Genomic DNA, 20,902 nt, shown 5'->3' with positions numbered 1-20,902 from the left:
TTACATTACCCTTTTATTTATCAACATTTATTCCAAATATTTCCCAGACTGTTTTGTCATTTAATTATATATGTCCATTCAACAAATATCTATTCATTATGTTCTAAGTACTGTGGTGGGAATTCTATGTTGTTTTTTAAATTACTTTATATGGAGAATTACACACATACTTTTTGACTCTTCCACTGCTTAGTTTTCAAAGGTTGAACTTAGGGCAAAAACCCATGTATGATCCTGTCTCACTGGTCAGGGCTGGTCCTTTCTCTCTCTCATGAGATTGCAAGCAGACATTAAGCAAGGATGCAGTCATCTGATGCTAGACTGGGGATGCAGGATGAGCCCAGTCAAGGCAGTTCACTCACACAGCTGGCAAACTGATGAGGCTGTTGGTGGAGGCTTGTTCCTCTCCACCTGGAGTCTTCAAATATAAGTCTGCTTGAGGTTAGTGGCATGGAACCTTGCTTCCTCCAGAGCAAGCAATCCAAGACAATGAGGTGGAAAGCTGCAATCAATGCCTTTATGACCTAGCCTTAGAAGTCACACATCTTCAGCTGTATTTTACAGGTCAGAGTAGCCCTTTTTCAAAAGGCTGAAGGAGTCTTATTTCCAGAGTTTAGAATCAGTATTCACCGGGGATTATCTTGAAAGCTAGCTATGAAAGAACCTAACATCTGATTTTCCTGTAATTTACTTTATAAAGCAAATGCTGATAATTTTGTAATGTTCTGTACCATTACAATTTTGTAGTATACTGCTCTCAAACACAGTTGTACTTTCAAACCCATGTGCACATGGGTGCACTCAAGTATATGAGACTTTGTGTTCCACAGATTAAAGACCCTGTGTTACAGTCAGCCTCTGAACTTCATTAGGTCACATTAGAACTTCTGTGAACTTCATTAGATACCACTTAAAACTCTCTGAATTTGAGTAAACAGAGTTCAAGATGCAAAGTTTAAGAAGCTCGACTTCTACCTAGTTGTAATGTTAATTAACTTGGAAACGCTTTGTTTTACCAGAAACCGTTCATTTTCTAGACATTTTTACCTGTGATCCCACTTTAATTAAAAAGCTCTTGTCCTTAACGATTTACCCACCTTTAGCTAGAACACGATTTTCTAAGTCGACATGGCATTTTACAAATGTTTTATTTTAAAGTTACAGCAATTATTTCTACATAGGTTATTCTAAGAGAAGTCAAGGCACAAGTAAATTGGGCAAAATAAGCAGCCTGTCATCCCCAAACGACTGTCCTTGGGTCTTGCCTCCAGCTTAGGCCAGGTCACTCCCCCATGCCTGTTAGCTCACATGCTCTAGAGCTATGCTGTCCCATATGGTGACACCAGCCACACCCAGCACTTGAGCCTTGCTCTAAGTGTAAATTCACATCCACTTTTGAAGAGTTAGTATGAGGTAAACATGAACATCTCATTAATAATTTTTACATTGACTGCACGTTGAAACTGTATTTTGGACGCACGCTTGCTAAGTTGCTTCAGTTGTGTCGGATTCTTTGGGACCCTATTGGCTGTAGCCCGTCAGGCTCCTCTGTCCGTGAGATTCTCCAGCCAAGAATATTGGAATGGGTTGCCATGCCCTCCTTCAGGGGACCTTCTGAACTCAGGGATCCAACCCGCCTCTCAAGTCTCCTACACTGGCACGTGGGTTCTTACCACTGAGCCACCTGGGAAGCCTCATAATATTTGGATAAATTAGGTTAAATAAAGTATACTATTAACAAAAAAAAAAGCAGCTCTCACAGATTATACTAATTCGCTGAAAGTGATTCAGCTAGTTGAGGTGATAAACCAGACACTGAGGTAGAAGTCCAGGTTAGGCGCAAAGGTCAACTCAGAATAAGGAAGGCAGTTTCTTAGAGCTAACTTTCACCTCTCCTGCACGACAGGCAAATAAGCACCTCTGTAAAATCTTTGGAACTCACACTTTTCATTTAACCACTAGTCTCGCTTTAATTAAAGCCTGTCCATTCATGGACCTAAGAAAACAAGAGTAGTCCGAAGTTTTCCCAAAGTGGGAAACTTCTCGGGCCCGTTGTTCAGTGGGGAGACTTAAGAAGGCCAGAATGAGAGAGTAGGAAGCATCACCTTGGTTTAGAAAGAAATGAGGTTCTCACACCATAAGTATCATCCTTATTTCAGTCCCGAAGGTCAAAGCAACAAAGGTTAGAGCTGACTGCCTAACAATAGCTTTCCTCTCCCAGTTCCCCATTATCGCTCTATCAGTCCTGCATTCCCGTAACACTCCTCTTGAACTGAATGTAGCCAGCTTTCCGAGCGCAGTCTGCCTCCGGGACAGGGGATCAATAACTGCCACGTCTGTCATACTTTTGTTTATATAAGACCAAACCTCGATCTCCAATTTTCACCTGGGCCTGAGTGATCCAAAACAATCTCTACAAGTCTCATCAGACACCACCTTGCGCCCCCACCTACCACTACCCCGCTATTCTAAAGCCTCCAGCTGAGGAAAGCCATCAGTTTAGGCACCACTACCCCCGCTATTCTAAACACTCCAGCTGAGGAAAGCCATCAGCTTAGGCAAAGGGAGACACACTGTCCACGACACACGAAACAGGACCTACGCGGGCCACTTCAACAAACGCGGGGCCTCGCCCTCTCCATCACACAACGTTGCGCCCCACCCCTCCCAACCGGAACTGCAACTCCCGCGTTCCGTGCCCCCTCGAACCGCGTGACGCTCGCGGCCGCCCCGCCCCTCCGGACCCACTGGGCAGGCGCGGGGCGCGCGCATGCTCGGCAGGGCGGCTGCCTGGGTATTGAGCCGCTGCAATCTGTTGCGCCGCCGCCCGCGGGAGCCGGCAGATCCGGGTCTCGTGGCTTAGAGTGACGTGGTCAGTCGAATCAAAACAGAGGAGGGGAGGAAGCCGGCGGCCAGGAGCGGCGGCGGCAGCGGCTTCCCGAGCAGCCGCAGCGTTCCGGAAGCTCCAGGCGGTCTTTCTGCCGAGGCTTAGTCCGGGCCCCCATCCTCCCCGCCCCGTCGGTTGTTGTCTGGGCGGGTGAGTGTCTCCCATTTCTCCCACCGCCGTTTGCCGGCCCACCTTCCCCTCGCCCCGATTTTTCCTGGGGGCTCTGGCGGGCTTCGGCGACTGCGGCAGTGCGGGGCTGCTTCTCGGGCTCAAGGGGTCCCCGACCGGGCTGGCGACTCTGCATCGGGAGAAGCCCGCTGCTGTCGAGCCCGCGTCCTCCGGCGAAGAGCCTGAGATTTGGCTTTCTCTGCAGGAGACCAGAGTCGGGACTTGGCAGGGAAGTGGACGGTAGCCACGGGTGGTTTTATTTTTAGGGCAAGCAGTCAACTCGGGTGGAGGCGTATAATGGAGTAAAAAGAAGAGTGAGTGAGTCGTAGCTGGAAGGAATCCCTCACAAACCTTGCAATCTTCACTAAATCATTTACCTCTGTTTCTCAGCCCTTGCCGGGTCTGATGTAGTCACCGGGATGCGTCCTTTGTTGTGATTGATGAGACTAGAAAGCTGCCATCGAGAAAGCGGGAGCTTTTAGCCCTTATTGTGTTGTGAATTTAAAGGATTCCCTTTTTCTGTTTGTTCAGTACGTGGAACCAGAGCTGACAGTAAAGAGGTGGTACCCTTTATTGGAACAGATAAAGTGCGATAAACTGGTTACCGGAGTACCTGAAGTCCCGTGTTACCATTAGAGCCAGTTTTCCGAAGTGTCTGTTCGTGTGTGTATTAGGATTTTAGCCACAGTGATGTTCGTTAGCTGGAGAGCGTCAATAGGGTGTTTTCAGTTGCCCTAGTTTACAGAATCGAGGATGTGGCCTTAGGAGAATGTCTTGGCTTTGCATAGAGAAAGTCGGATGAGCTTCCTGCACGTAATACCCACGTTTAAAGAGATCTTCCAGTTACTGTGTTTTGTCAGAAACCGTTGGCAGCGTAGAATAACTTGGACGGCGTAAGCCCTTCCAGGGGAAGTCTTGAGCCCCTTAGGAGGCGTTCTCACTGCCCAGTCTGTGGAGCCTGCAGGTTTGTGTTCCCTTCCACTTTAGATGACCCGCCAGGCAGATTCCTCTGGGGTAGCCTGCTTCGAGCCTTGCCACCCTCCGCGCCTTTCCACCGCATGAATGAGACCAGAAGACCAAACCTCTGTTTTGTCCTTAGTTTTTTTAAAGTTTTTTTATTTTCCCTCCAGAGAATTCATTAAATTGAGGTGTTTCTTTAGCAAAAGGCAAGAAAGAGAGCTATGTATTACATTGATTGTCATTTATCAAATCCAGGAAGAGGTCGTAGGAATTTGAACTACTCCCTTGAAGGGTATATTATGTCCTTGTGTGGTATAAAATGGACCTCTTCCTAGCAGGTTTCTTCCTTCAGTGTGTGCAATCGAGATCTTTTTTTCTTAATACCACAGTTGGAATGCTGCTGATCGAAACAAATGAAATTATGTTTTCTTGAAGTTCTTTCTCTTTTTTTATTTTTTAAGCTAACCTATACCTAAATATTTTTGTTTATTTGAAATAATTTGTGATAATTGGAGAAAATGTTGATTAAAGCAGATAAATGAAAAAAAAAAAGAAATGTCATCGATATTCTTGCCATCCAGAGACCACCAGAATGTCAGCAGTGGTTTATATCCTTCCAGACTTTTTTGCATTTAGATATTTTATACAGAAATGGTATCATACCTCATGTTCTTCTGTAACCTACTTTTTCACATATTAGCACTTCATTTTTGAGTAACACATTACAATTTTTATAGATACTCTTGGACCTTAACTTTTCTAGAATATTCGCTGTATGTTTGCCAAACCATAATGATTAAAATCATGGTTTTAAAAGATTTCCTCTCTAATCTCTCATGATGATATTATAAGATTTATGAAATCAATATGCATTGTGTGACAAACTAAGACTTTGCTTGTTTAACTCTTGGGAAAACAGGCACAGAATAGCCTGAGTTAACACTATGGAAGTTTGAAAACTTATGCTCACTTGGTGATTTGATTTAGGTAAGGGTTTAGTTCTGTGCCATAGCTCCTGTATGTCCCAAATGTTGACCAGCTGTCCAGGTCTCCAGCAGTAAGGTCCTAAAAGATTTTACTTTATACACTTAATATGCTTTATGAACACCGAGTCTTGGATGTGTGCCTGTTTAGTCCAGTGCTTTATCAGCGGTGCCAAAAGAGAAGCAAGGTTCCTTGCACCTCAGCTTCAAAGGATAAGTACTTACTAAAGAGTATCCTCGGAGAAGGCAATGGCACCCCACTCCAGTACTCTTGCCTGGAAAATCCCATGGACGGGAGGAGCCTGGAAGGCTTCAGTCCATGGGGTCGCTGAGGGACGGACATGACTGAGCGACTTCACTTTCACTTTTCACTTTCATGCATTGGAGAAGGAAATGGCAACCCACTCCAGTGTTCTTGCCTGGAGAAACCCAGGGACGGAGCCTGGTAGGCTGCTATCTATGGGGTCGCAGAGAGTCGGAGATGACTGAGGTGACTTAGCAGCAAAGAATATCCTAAATATACTAATAACCCACTTGGGTCCCTTAGTCATAAACTTACCTGCATGTGCCTTGAATGGTAGTGTTCAATATGTATTCTAGATTTGTCCATTTCTTCCCATCTCTACTGCTACCACCTTTGCCAACTCTTACCGTATCTCACCTGGCCTACTGCAGAAACCTCTGGTCTTCCTGCTTCCACTTTGGCTTTTTATGGTGCATCCCCTTTCCCACAGCCTGAGGGATCCTTTAAAATGTCAGATCGTGTCACCCCTTTGTTGAAAGTCTCTCATCACATTCGGAATAAAATCTTACCTTTCTCAAGGTTTGCCAGGCAGTAGAGGTCTGGGCACTGCCTTCCTCTATCTCACCTTGTATCCAAATGCCTTGATCAGTACCCAGGAGTCTGGCAACAGCAGTTTCTTCCTGTGTTCCAGCTGCACTAGCATTGTGCTAGGGACTTGCCAGGTTTGCTCTTGCCTCAGGGTGTTTGCACTTGCTCTTCCTTGTGGCTTCAATCTTCTCCCAGATCTTCGTGTAGCTGATTCCATCCTGTCATTCAGGTCTCAGTTCAGCTATTGTATCTTCAAGATTGCTTCCACAATTATCTCACCATTCTGTCATTTTCTTTATAACATCACTGTCTGGAATTTCCTTTGTTTTTATATTCTGTCTCCTATACTAGAAATTAAACTCTGGGAAAATGAGGACCTTGTCTGTCCTTTTCACTGCCAAGCAGGTGCTCAGTATGATGGTTGAATGAATAAACTTGAACATGTCTGTATTACTGTTGAATGCACTGTCTCTTTTTCTTATATATAATTTTATTGATTTATTGACTGCTGGGTCTTCATTGCTGCTTGGGCTTTTCTCTAGTTCTGGGGAGTGTGGCTGCTCTTCATTGCAGTGGCTTCTCATTACGGTGGCTTCTCTCATGAAACACAAGCTCTAGGGCATGTGGGCTTCAGTAGTCACTGCATTTGGGCTCAGTGGTTGCGGTTCCCAGGCTCTAGACCACAGGCTCAGTACTTGTGGTGCACAGGCTTAGTTGCTCTCCTGCATGTGGATCTTCCCAGACCGAGTATCGAGCCTGTGTCTCCTGCATTGGCACGTGGATTCTTTACCAGTGAGCCACCAGGGAAGCCCCTCTACCGTCTCTTTTAAACCAGTTCTTTTTATGGCAGAACCCTAATTTTCAGTCTCCTTCTGTAGGGCTGTACCTTGATTCTCCTACTTCAGTAGTTCTTGATGTTTGGACCAGGGAACAGCCATGTTGTACTTTTTGTTTAGTCACTAAGTTGTGTCCGACTCTTTGCGACCCCATGGACTGCAGCACGCCAGGCTTCCCTGTCCTTCACCATTTTCTGGAGCTTGCTCAAACTTCTGTCCATTGAGTCAGTGATGCCATCCAACCCTCTCGTCCTTTGTCATCCCCTTTTGCTTTCAGTCTTTTCCAACATCAGGGACTTTTCTAATGAGTCAGCTGTTCGCATCAGGTGGCCAAGGTACTGGAGCTTCAGCTTTAGCATCAGTCCTTCTAATGAATATTCAGGATTGATTTCCTTTAGGATTGACTGGTCTGATCTCCTTGCAGTCCAAAGGACTCGCAAGAGTCTGCTTCAACACCACAGCTCAAAAGCACCTATCTCCTTGAGCTGGCTTAAATTCATGTTTACTGAGTCAGTGGTGCTATCTGACCATCTCATTGTCCACTGCCCATTCTCCTTTTGCCTTCAGTCTTCTCCAGCATCAGGGTCTTTTCCAGTGAGTTGGCTGTTTGCATCTCGTGGCCAAAGAATTAGAGTTTCAGTATCAGTCCTTCCAGTAAATATTCAGTGTTGATTTCCTTTAGGATTGGCTGGTTTGATCTCTTGCACTCCAAGGGACTCTCAAGAGTCTTCTCTAACACCGCAATTAGAAATTATCAGTTCTTTGGTTCTCAGCCTTCTTTATGGTCCAACTCTCACATCTATACATAAGCACTAGAAAAACCATAGTTTGGACTATGCTCAGTTGCTATGGTTGTGTCCAACTCTTTGCACACTGTAGACTGTAGCCTGTCAGGCTCCTCTGTCCATGGGGATTCTCTAGGCAAAAATATTGAAGTGGGTTGCCATGCCCTCCTCCAGGGGATCTTCCCAACCCAGAGATCGAACACAAGTCTTGTATGTCTCCTGCATGTGTCAGGTACTATGCTAAAAACGTTTAACATGTTTTTCAGTTAACTGTAAAGCAACTCAGATATAGGTGTTCCTGCTCCCTGTTTACAGATGAAAGAACTGAGACATACTGAGTAGCAGGTTGGATTTGAACCCAAGTCGGTTCTCTTAGTCCGTATACCCTACAGTGTTTAGAACTATATGCAGTACTTTAGTTTTAGTAAGCCATTTTTTTGTTGAGGGCAAAATAATGTTTTCCGTCCCATTTCCAGTCCTTAATGAAGTTCATTGTTTTTTGGTCTTTGTGCCTGAAGTTGCACAATTGGTAGATGACCTCAAGAAACATTCTGTAAAGACTCCTACATCTCCTTGCTTTGTTGTATTGAGTTTTCAGAGCCTACCAGGTTTAAAGTAAATTTCTCCTCCCTGTGCATTACCTTGCATTCCACACATTCAGAATCTATCACTTTTCTACCTGCTCATATACTCATTTGAATTCTTCATACATTTTCTTCATTGATTTGGGTGTTGTAATATTTGGACTACCATGGGATCATCATAAACTGAACAGATTTCTCACTGTAAGACCCTTTGTAAATGAGTTAAAAGTACTGAATTTGATTGATGCATTGATTTGGGGGGATTCCCTGATAACTCAGTTGGTACAGAACCCTGCCTGTAATGCAGGAGACCCCGGTTGGATACCTGGGTCGAGAAGATCCGCTGGGGAAGGGATAGGCTACCCACTCCAGTATTCTTGGCTTCCCTTGTGGCTCAGCTGGTAAAGAATCCTCCTGCAATGCAGGAGACCTGGGTTTGATTCCCTGGGTTGGGAAGATCCCCTGGAGAAGGGAAAGGCTACCCACTCCAGTATTCTGGCCCAGAGAATTCTATGGACTAGTCTATGGGGTCTCAAAGAGTTGGACACACTGAGTGACTTTCACTTTCACTTTGATTTGGGGTGGGGAGGATACTTAATCTAGAGAAATACTGGTTGTCTTTCTTCTCTTCCTAGTCTTAAAGCCTGAATAGCTATATTTATCTGTGGAAGCTCTGGTCACACATGATCTTTAACAGAGCTCTATTGTAACCCATCTCTGGCTTTTGTAAATAACCTGTGTGGCTCCTTTTGCTTCCCTTTTCGTATTCAGTTGTCTGTGGCTATTTGGCTTATTTGATTGGGAGGCCCACGAGGTCAGGGAGGACCGATTAAGCAACAGTAGGCTTGTTGATGGGATAAATAAATGAAGAAAAATATCAACTTTAACTATATCTGTAAAAAGCAGTACGTTGAAAAATCTTTTCCCATATAGTTTAATAAGACTTAGAACAAAAGCTTCAATAAAAGATACTAAATTGTCTACATTGACAATTAATGGTGATATATTAATATGTGAGTTGTAAAGATTTTGCAGAAAGTAAGCACTCCTGACAGTTATATTGTAGCTTATATTAGAATTTTTTTAAGATTGTAAAACTTCTTAGGCAAGTACTACTACAAGCTTATAAGCAAAGGTATTCTTTTGGTGTGTGCTTACGTTCATGTCCATGTTTCAGTCCACATAACAAGGGCTAACCATCTGAATTGATTGTATGCACATGGCAGTAGATCCTACAGTTAAGTATCAGTTTGGGCGCTTCAGAGCGATTTGAAAAGAAGGCTGAAAATTATTTGAATCTGAAATTAAAACAGTTAACCTGTGTGCATCTCAATAGCAATGACATTTACTGTTCATGGAGTCGATAGGCTTGTCTCTTGACTTCCATTACATAATATATGTTCAGCTTACACATCAGCTCTCCAAGTCAGACATTGTCACCTCCAATTTACACTGGAGGAAACAGGCTCTGGTTAGCAAGTTGCTTAAGGTAAAGCCACTTGGGACTTGTGGGATTCAAACTCAATTTTCTTTGACCCAAAATTCATAAACTTTATATTACAACAGTGTTGACCAGTCTTTTTGTCTTACAGAATCATGGGAGCTATAATAAGTAAACCCAGTTTTAGCTGTCAGTTTATGCTACTAGAAGTACTTTCATGAATTGTTTTGTTCTGTTTAAACCTAAATTGGATATGCATGTCTAGAGTCCCTCCTTTAAAAAAAAACAGAAAAAAAAACCCTGAGACATGCTTGTTATTGAAAAGCTGCAAAGGATAGTAATATATAAAACCAACAACAAAAGTTACAATCCTGTACACATATTTCACACTGACTACATTTCCCGTATCATGTACACTGACTGGAAAAGGTCAGTTTTCATTCCAATTCCAAAGAAAGGCAATGCAAAAGAATGCTCAAACTACCGCACAATTGTACTCATCTCACATGCTAGTAAAGTAATGCTCAAAATTCTCCAAGCCAGGCTTCAGCAATACGTGAACCGTGAACTCACTGATGTTCAAGCTGATTTTAGAAAAGGCAGAGGAACCAGAGATCAAATTGCCAACATCCGCTGGATCATCGAAAAAGCAAGAGAGTTCCAGAAAAACATCTATTTCTGCTTTATTGACTATGCCAAAACCTTTGACCTTGTGGATCACAATAAACTGGAAAATTCTGAAAGAGATGGGAATATCAGACCACCTAATCTGCCTCTTGAGAAATCTGTATGCAGGTCAGGAAGCAACAGTTCGAACTGGACATGGAACAACAGACTGGTTCCAAATAGGAAAAGGAGTACGTCAAGGCTGTATATTGTCACCCTGCTTATTTAACTTCTGTGCAGAGTACATCATGAGAAATGCTGGACTGGAAGAAACACAAGCTGGAATCAAGATTGCTGGGAGAAATATCAATAACCTCAGATATGCAGATGACACCACCCTTATGGCAGAAAGTGAAGAGGAACTAAAAAGCCTCTTGATGAAAGTGAAAGAGGAGAGTGAAAAAGTTGGCTGAAAGCTCAACATTCAGAAAACAAAGATCATGGCATCTGGTCCCATCACTTTACGGGAAATAGATGAGGAAACAGTGGAAACAGTGTCAGACTTTATTTTTTGGGCTCCAAAATCACTTCAGATGGTGACGGCAGCCATGAAATGAAAAGACGCTTACTCCTTGGAAGGAAAGTTATGACCAACCTAGACAGTATATTCAAAAGCAGAGACATTACTTTGCCGACTAAGGTCCGTCTAGTCAAGGCTGTGGTTTTTCCCGTAGTCATGTATGGATGTGAGAGTTGGACTGTGAAGAAGGCTGAGTGCCGAAGAATTGATGCTTTTGAACTGTGGTGTTGGAGAAGACTCTTGAGAGTCTCTTGGACTGCAAGGAGATCCAACCAGTCCATTCTGAAGGAGATCAGCCCTGGGATTTCTTTGGAAGGAATGATGCTAAAGCTGAAACTTCTTTGGCCACCTCATGCGAAGAGTTGACTCATTGGAAAAGACTCTGATGCTGGGAGGGATTGGGGGCAGGAGGAGAAGGGGACGACAGAGGATGAGATGGTTGGATGGCATCACGGACTCGATGGATGTGAGTCTGAGTGACCTCCGGGAGATGGTGATGGACAGGGAGTCCTGGCGCGCTGCGATTCATGGGGTCGCAAAGAGTCGGACACAACTGAGCGACTGAACTGAACACGTATTTCCTTCCAGTCTTTAACTTTTAAAATTCATCTTTGGTACAGCTGAGATGTAATACTCACATAAGCTTGTATTCTTTTTGAGGGGTGGGAGTGGGGTCAACATAGTGATCTTTTTACCATAGCCTTAGAAAATATTTAAACTTGATTTTAACTGGCTGCATTTTATAAGATATTTTGAATAAACTGGTTTACTTGAAGTTTTCGCTTAATATTGAACGTGAATGTAGTTTCCATTATAAATAATATTGTGGTGAACCATGGCTTTAAATAGCCAACCAACCAGTCTTAATTATGTAAAAAAAGTCACATTTTAATGACTTGAAATGCGATTTTAATCATAGTTCAGCAAGTATATACAGCATTTATATTCTTGCAATCCTAGAAAATTTACTCGAGGGTTTTTTTTTTTTTAAATAATTATACTTGTTAATTTAAAAAATTTTGGCTCTTCTGGGTCTTCCTCGCTACACACAGGCCCTCTCTGGCTGCGTGAGCAGGGACTACTCTAGTTGTGGTGCACAGGCTTGTCATTGCAGTGGCCTCTCTGGCAGGGCATGGGCTCTCGAGCTGGGCTTTAGTAGTTGTGATGCATGGGCTTAGTGACCTCTTGGCATGTGGAATCTTCCTTGATTAGGGATCAAACCCATGTTTCCTGCCTTGGCAGGTGAATTCTTTATCACTAAGCCACTCAGGCCCGGCGTGCTGCAATTCATGGGGTTGCAAAGAGTCGGACACACTGAGCGACTGAACTGAACTGAACTGAAGCCACTCAGGAATGCTCCTACAGGAGGATTTTTTAAAATAGAGGTAGCCTCTGAGAAGAAGAGAGAACCTTTTTTACTTTTGTGGTTTTTTAAACTTATGTATTTGAATTATAGAAGTATAAATGTGATTGCTTTTAAAATTTAAAAAAAAAGTTCAACTCCTTGAGAAAGTGTGTGTTTTTCTAAACTAAAACCAATTTTTAGGTTTATAGTAAGGCTTATGTTTTGTTTATAACATTTCAAACTTGAGTGCTTTTGTTTGAAGAAAGTTATCTTTTTGTTGCTTTATTTTCATATTGAACTTTCATTTCCTTTTTTAAATTTAGGTCAAAACACAGATGTGAGTCTCAAGTTTGTAAAAATACAGAATAAAGCTGGTTTATGCTTGACTGCACTCATTGACAAGTATTGCAGGTGCAGCACTTTGAAATTTTAACAATGATAAAGATGCTTCAAATCAAGTTAGGGATACAGTAAGCATCTTCTTGGTAAATGAAGTTTTAGAGGATGTGTTCTGGTTGCTATCTTGTTTTAGCTTATTTTTAAAAAAAGCGAATTTTTTTTTTTTTTTTTACATATTATGTATTTTGTTGCTTTGTACTCCTGGCAGAGGTAATGTAGAAGAAACTGACTTGCCTGAGAAATTTTGAAGACTTCTGTTTTTCCTGTGGTGCTTATTCAGATTTCACTTTTTTTAAAGATTGAGGTATTTTTTGGCTGTGGTGTGTCTTCATTGCTGTGAGTGGATTCACTCAAGTTACAGCGAGTGGGGACTACTCTCTAGTTATAGTGCGCGGGCTTCCCATTGCAGTGGCTTCTCTTGTGGAGCACAGGCTTAATGGTCATGAGTCGAGTTTCATGTTTTAATAACATTGCTTTCTGTATCACAGTGGTTCTAAGCGTTTTTTTCCCTGTCATCATGAATGGCATTTGTGAGCACCTATGTCCAGATACGTCGTCTAGGCTGTAGCATGGCTGAGATACGCCATGAGTTAATCTGAGTTGGGAGAGTAGCTCCGTTCTGCCCCAAAAATCATATAGGCAAGGAAGTGAAGGGGAGTAATAGTGAAAAAAAGTCTTGATTCTGCTCTGGTTTATTTGAACGGTGGAATGATAGAAGGCAGGAGGAGAAGGGGACGACAGAGGGTGAAATGGTTGGATGGCATCACCGAATCAATAGGCATGAATTTGAGCAAACTCTGGGAGATGGTGAAGGACAGGAAGCCTGGTGTGCTGCAGGCCATGGGGTCACAACTTAGCGACTGAACAATAACAACAACAAATCATTCGCAGATTTGTAACATTACTTGTGATGTACTTCAGAATTTCAGAACATGCTGGTATTTTGTAATATAGCTATTGAAAACTGGGTTCTTAACAGTTGCATCCTCTATGATTTGGGGGGGTGGTCACAGAATATGGAATTTTTATAACATCTGTTAAATTTTTCTGTTTCTAACTTATGGAACACAGTGTTTTTTCCTGAATTAAAAAATTTTTATTCAGAATGTGATTAAGTAGTGCTCGAGTAGAAATTTCAGAGAACATTTTCAGAACTTGAAACTTTGTGTTAAGATGCTGAATATAAACAAAGATGATTCAATTGCAGAGTTTTCCCTTGTTTGGCTGTTTATAATAAATTTTACCCCTGGGCCTTGAGAGAGTCTTTAAGATTGTACAAGAGTAAAGAATAGCCGGGGAAGAACAGAAAATTTGTAGATGAGGGACCAAGATTCAGAACAGAAGACTTCTTTCTTTTTTACTTTTATGCAAAGGAGTGATAGCTGAGCCCCAGGGGAATTCAACCCCACCCCCACCACCCCCACCCCAAAGCTGTATACAAAGAACTTGGTTGAGGGTTAAAGATACATTTCAAATCTAAAGGCTTAGAGTTGAATTGCCTCAGAGCATTTTACAGTTTATAAAGCACTCTTTAAAATTCTCACCCGATCCTTGGAATAACCCATTAAAATAAATAGTTTCAATTATCACTCTTGTTTTATAGGTGGGGAAACTGAAGTCACAGAGAAGCTCATTTATCCATTTTTTCAGTAGTGTCGTAACTTAAGTCATTTATCTAAAATATATTCTTTCTGCTATCCCATGCTGTTTTTAGCGGGTGTTCTTAAGGTGATTCCTAGAATACAGTTGAACTCTGTTCATGGAATTCTCCAGGCAAGAATACTGGAGTGGATTGCCATTCCCTTCTCCAGGGGATCTTTCTGACTGAGGGGTCTAACCCGGGTCTCCTGCATTGTAGGCAGATTTTTTTTTTTTTTTTTACCATTTGAGCCATCAGGGAAGCCCACTATCAGATACAGGTAAGGGGGAAAAAAGGTTGTAGAGGAAAGAAAAGGTAGTGTCTCAGGTGAAGGAAAATAGGGTCACATTAGCAGGGAATTTCCAGAAAAGTAATGGCAGCTGTGGGGGCCGGGGGCCCCTTTAACCAAGTCCTATGCTGCAACCACAGGAAATTCTTAATAACCGTGAACAGTTCACCTGTTAGTATAAAAGGCATAGAAGTTAAGTGAGTTAAGTAGTTCTCCTTTTGAACTTTCTCTGGAGAGATTATCACAGTAGTTTGTCTGAGACATTTATTTTGGCTGTTAATTATATACTGGTATGTGATTATATTATTATTACAAGAATGAATTATAATTAGTAATTAACTTGATTGCAAACGCTTGGAGGTAGGGCTTAACGTTTTATTTCTTCTGTATCCTCCTCTGAACTCTTCTGCTAGCTACCTAGTCCCCTGGGGACTTGTCAGATATATCCTTTTCAGGAAAGGAGAAGTGAAAGAAGACAGGGGTTTGAAGCCCTGCTCTACTGGGTGACTTTGGGTAAGTCACTGACATTTCTCATGGCCTCAATTTTTTTTCTTTTATTAAATGAGTGAATAAGAACTGCTGCGTCCCCAAAGTTTTTAAAGTACCTTTTATGAAGTTGTGGTTTGTTGAATATGAATAAATGAAGACTTAGCATCCTCTGATACATACCTTATCTATACTGTGCTATCTTGCACAGGCCTCCTAGTCAGATTGACCTTGTTTTTTCTGTACATTCCCATTCTCCTTGATGAAGAAAGAACATTTTGTTGTCATTCTTTCTAGCCTACTCTCATCTCTTCCTTTTGAATAGTATGCCCTCTGAAAGAATATATTTAACCTTTTTGTTATCCTGTAAAAATGTTTTTTAATAAGATTTTCGAGTGTGGTTTTTATTTTTCTCTTGTAAATAGCTAATTCTGGATGGGCCTATCAACTTGGGAAAAAATGCACAACACAAGAGCCATGAGTTGAATTTATTCCATGGAATAGCACGGGAGATAGGCTCTCAGCTAGCTCTGAGGAACCATTCCAAAGGTAATGGAGGAGCTGGTATCTATATGTGCAGTCAGTTGAAAGGTTACTGAAGTTGTCTGGATCAGATATCTCAATTTTAGTGCTTTCCTGTGCATGGGAAGATGCAACAATCTGAGGTCATTGGAATTCTTCCTTAGATAGGCCTCTCGACTGTCTGTGCTGCTGTGCTGTGCTTGGTCGCTCAGTCATGCCCCACTCTTTGCTCCCCCATGGACTGTAGCTTGCCAGGCTCCTCTGTCCATGGGAATTCTCCAGGCAAGAATACTGGAGTGGGTTGCCATACCCTCCTCCAGGGGATCTTCCCAACCCAAGGATCAAACCCAGGTCTCCTGCATTGCAGGCAGATTCTTTACTGTCTGAGCCACTGGGGAAGTCAAGAATACTGGAGTTGAAGGGATAGGGTAGCATAGCCCTTCTCCTGGGGATCTTCCCAACCCAGGAGTCAAACCTGGGTCTCCTGCATTGCTGGAGGGTTCTTTACCAGCTGAGCTACCAGGAAGGCCCACCTAGGGGTCCATAAATCCAAAACACAGAATGTGTCGCCCTAAATTCTTTCATTGTGTACTTAGAGATCAGCAGCTATTGTGGCTTATGATTTGATCCTTAAAGAACTGGAATGGCAGGCAACATTCTTTGTTTACACACAGTATAGGGTCACCCTGTTGGATCAAATAGGGAGTAGTAGGAATTTGTAACTGTAATTGCTTGGCTATTAATGTGAATTTCAAAAATTTGTCATACTAGAACTCAGGAAGTTTTAACTCCTAAGCACAGAGAATTGTGGTATTTAAGGAATATAATGGATTTATTTCAATATTTACATTTTAAAATGACTTTAATCTCCGAGGCAGCATTTTAGCCTAGTTTTTACCAGATGACTATTGACTGATCTGAACTTGAAACTGCATCCTTTCTCCTTGGCCACTTCCCATCAGAGAATCAGACTTGCAAATATAGTTTAAGAGAAAAGTATGTAACTCGAAAGAAGTATTAGAAAGTTAATTGATGGTTATCTAATTTCTGTAGTGCTCTAAAGTTGTCTTTATACAGTATAACCTTCATGATTGGTCATATCCAACAGATGTGCAATGAGTCTTGGTCAGGAATTTACATTATGACTTCCTGTCCAAGGTCTCTCTCATACTGGATGGAAATGTGATCATGGTCAAATTGCTCGCTTATCTGAACTTATTTTCCTCATTTTAAAAGAGGAATAATTTTCTTGCTTAACTTGTTGTAAGGGCTGTTGTTAAGATATGAAAGTAGCTAGAAAGCTGCAGGCATAACTATTTTAGATATGACTGTTTGAGATCCATTTCTGATAAAAGAATAAAGCAAATGAGTATGTTGCAGAAACATATTGTATCTGTGGGAATTTGAACACGTTATTACATTAAGATGTTGAGTCATCTGATGAAAGTAATCTGAACTTCTAATTATACTTGTTAGTGTATGATATAATATTACTGAAATTGAGAGGCAAATATTTTGTTCTCCCTGTTTAATATGAAAGGTAGCCAGAGTTTTGGGATAGCTCTCCTTAATTGGTTGATCAGTTTTCTAATTGGCTACTAGGCAAAATCGGATTCAGAAAGGGGTTTGTAGAAAAATTATTTTTAGAATTGAGTAATTATTCCTGTAATTGGGAATAAGGTTAAAAATAGAGAGTAAATGCAAAGGCAATTTTCCTGAATGTCTGGGGGGCCAGTTTCAGCTGTTTCTGGTGTGCTTTACTCTCTTGGTTTTTATAACTTTGGAGTGTTAATAGTATTGATTTTTTTAGGTAAAAATGTATAAAATACTTCTGAGTTCCTCATTTCACTGACAGCATCTCTATTTTCTGTATTATAAAAACAAATTGCATGCATTCTAAATTGTTACTTTGTATTTTGCCCTTGCTGTGGGTTTTTATTTTTAACTTTTAAGTGGGAAGAATTTTGACATTGTCTTGATCACTGTAAAGATAGGACTAATTGAAAAAGTGATTTTATCATAAGTCACCTTAAAATTACAGTAGAAAGATAGTTTTCATCTTCTGACCTTGAATTAGGCTTGATTATACCTGCTTTCTCAAGAAGAGCCCTCTGTTTGCATGGGGAGAAATCAGAAGAATTATCGTTTGTCTATAAAAATGTATTTCTAAAAAACTGAGTTATGCTTGAAATTTTTAGTACTAACAGGTCATGAATCTGTATGTATCCATCAACTGGCTTCAGCAGTTATTGAACTTAGGACTTTTATTTCACCCACACCTCCCCTTTTGCAGGGTTATTTTCACCTGGATCCTAGGCATAAAAATCTCTATAACTGGAAATACATAGTGAGATCTCTCAGAGATAAAGACTCTTTCGGATGTGACAATTGACATTATAGTTATGTTAAAAAATTTAATGCAGGGCAATTTCCTAAATGACATTTAATCCAGTCAGTGTTCAAAGTTCCTTTTTGTTTGTATCATAATTGTCCTTTTGCTGGGTTTGTTTGCTTCCGGATTCAAACAAGGTCTATATACAGCATTTGATTGATGGCTCTAAAACTTCTTAAACTGTAACCATATCCCTGCCATCTCTTGAAGTTTTGTTTACTTTTTACTATTTATTTATTGAAAAATTGGAGTTAGTTTTCCTTAGTTTTGCTGCATTCAGCATTTTTCCTGATTTATAATAAAATTTAATATATAATTATTATTTGATAGGGACTCCACATTATTTGATAAGGACTTCCCTGGTGGTCCAGTGGTTAAGATTCTGACTTCCAGTGCAGAAAGTACTACTAGTTTGATCCTGGTCAGGGAACTCAGATCCCACATGCCTTGCAGTTTGGCAAAAAAAAAAAAAAAATTGTATGATATTGAAAGATAAAATATACAAAATGAAAAGTAAAATCTCGTCACTCAGAGATTCCCGATGTTAGTTTTCTTATGTTTTCTTTCAACTTTTTCAAGTGTGTTTTTTTGTGCTTTTAAAATATGTGTATGTACTTTGCTTATTTTTATATCCTTTTTAGTATATTTTAATATTACATTGTGTTTATTTCCCCATGTCATTATGAAAGAAAATGGAGCATTTGGCTGCATAATACTTCACCGTATATATCTTAATTTAAGCATTTCCTTTTAGCCAGACATTTGTTTGTTGTTTAGTTGCTAAGTCACATCCAACGCTTTGCAGCCCCATGGACTGCATCCCACCAGGCTCCTCTGTCCATGGGATTTCCCAGGCAAGAATACTGGAGTGGGTAGCCATTTCCTCCTTTGGGGATCTTCCCAGCCTAGGCACTGAACCCGTGTCTCCTGCATCTCCTCCATTGGCAGGCAGATTCTTTACCACTGAGTCACCAGCTAGACATTTAGACTGTTTCCAGTTTTACACTGTGATAAAGCTGTGATAACCGTCTTAGTACATAGGTCTTTGTATTTCAGATTTTTAAAAAATTACAGAACCTTAGAAGTGGAATTATTCAAAGGGCATGAACATTTTTTAATTTCTGAATTCATATTGCCATAAAAATTATATTTTGTAATCTCCAGTGCAGTTCCCACTTCAAGAATCTGTTTGCATATGTTCCATGTTATTAAGAAATCTTTGCTTATCATATTAGTTAGTGGAGTGTGATTTTTTTCCCCTATTCTTTGGCTGTTGTTGGGGCTTCCCTGGTGGCTCAGATGATAAAGCGTCTGCCTGTAACTCGGGAGACCCAGGTTTGATCCCTGGGTTGGGAAGATCCCCTGGAGACGGAAATGGCAACCCACTCCAGTATTCCTGCCTGGAGAATTCCGTGGATTGAGGAGCCTGGTAGGCTACAGTCCACGGGGTCTCAAAGAGTCGGACACGACTGAGCGACTTCACTTCACTTCACTTGGCTGTTGCAATTGTATTTGAGATTTTTTAATGCATATATTATGTTGTAAGTTTGTTGATATTTTTCATTGTTCTGCCATTAAAGATCAAATACTCACTTAAATTTGTCTTCTAGAATCACTTAGGGTTTTTTTTTCTCCTTAATTGCTAGAAGGCATTCCTAGCATGTACTTTGTACATTCCTAGCATTTATTAAACTGTTGATCCCCTCCTCATTTATTTGTAATTCAAGTTTTGATATGTAAATACACTTTGTGGTTGGTATGTTCAGAAAATTCTAGAAAAAGGAATTGTTTTCCTGTTTACTGAGTTTTAATATTATCTCATCTCTCTCCGCCCTCCACCCTCTTTTTTCTGCTTCCCACCTATGAAATGTATCCAGATGTCTTTGATTCTGAATGAGTCTTGGGAAAACACCTTAAAAAAACCTAGTCTAGTCCTCATCTGTTTTCCTTTATTTTCCTTGTTATATGTGTATTTTAAAAATGAATTCCCATTTGCTTTTATTTTAAACTGAATTTACCAGATGTTACCAAAACATTATACCAACATTAGTAGTCTATGATGCATACTCTGTTGTTAGAGCATTTTGATCCTCTTTAACTGTTAATACTTCCACCAGAGGCTTAGTAGAGGAAGGGAAAGGTAAAACATTGAAAACTGGCTACACCCTGAGCCAGAGGGTATAGTCTTATGTACTTTCCAATCCAGAGACAAGTTTTCATGTATCTTAATCCAGAAACAAGTTTTTATAGTCTTTAGTATACTACAAAGAATGATTACCTCAGATTTAAGGCAAAGGCTGACTTTAGAAATATCCATTGTATGGCCTGTTTATATACTTGGTTATTTCTCACTGATAATGAGATTTGGTTTATTTTGTAACAGATACACTTACAGAGTTTAGAATACCATTTTTATGTATTAATGCTTGCTAACAAATTCAGTGATGATGGAAGGTCAGACAGTGCTTAAGATAATTTAGCATGTTCAGTTCAAGAGAAAGGTTGAGGTGTAATTATTTGTCTCTAGAGCAGATGTTTCTGGTATGGGAAGAACAGGATGCTCACAGTAAAGTTATTCTCTTGAAAAGTTAATATTTTTTGAATCACTCAGAAGAGACAAAGGCAGTATATAGTGACAGGTTTTCTTGCTACTTCTGTCACTTAGACACTTGGGCCCCCTCTTCCAGAGGGAACCAGTTACATCATTTTTGAATACTAAATTCTTATGGTTTTAAATGATTGGCGAGTATCCATAGAAGAAAATTTATCTTCAAGTTATTAATGCAAGGAAGTTTGGCATCAACCTTTAGTATTTATTTTGGATAGAATCTTTTGTTTACATGTTTGTGTGTTTACATATATGTGACAGATTTGCATACCCATATGTAAATATGTGATTCAATTTTAAAAGTAAAATATAGAAAATTAGGAAAACAAGAAAAAACATCTGATAACCTTAACAGAACTGGTATAGTCATTTTAATGTAGAATACTTCTCCCCTAGATTTAAATTCTGGCCACATAGTACTTCTACATACTTTTGCCCCCTTAACCACAAGAATTTCATATTGAGCATACTGGGTTTCTGACTCATTTCTTATAAGGGATATGAATTTCTTAGTAATATTGCTCTTGGAAGCAGGAGCAGGGAACTAACCTTTATTGAAG

The 20,902-nt window shown here is 40.6% G+C and overlaps 1 protein-coding gene across 1 annotated transcript in view; it reads left to right on the top strand.

Annotated features, from left to right (window-relative positions):
• The first annotated feature begins 2,904 nt into the window (after positions 1 to 2,904).
• Positions 2,905 to 20,902, top strand: part of SMIM14 (small integral membrane protein 14) — a 60,954-nt gene continuing 42,956 nt past the window's right edge. Inside the window, exon 1 of the mRNA XM_052642157.1 lies at positions 2,905 to 3,037. The gene's annotated coding sequence lies outside the window, so the exon portion shown is untranslated. The remainder of the gene's footprint in view (positions 3,038 to 20,902) is intronic.

This window comes from Budorcas taxicolor, chromosome 6 (assembly GCF_023091745.1).
Source record: "Budorcas taxicolor isolate Tak-1 chromosome 6, Takin1.1, whole genome shotgun sequence".
NCBI classification, from domain to species: domain Eukaryota; kingdom Metazoa; phylum Chordata; class Mammalia; order Artiodactyla; family Bovidae; genus Budorcas; species Budorcas taxicolor.
Note: the sequence above shows the minus strand (reverse complement) of the source record. Positions and strands in the feature narration are given on the sequence as shown.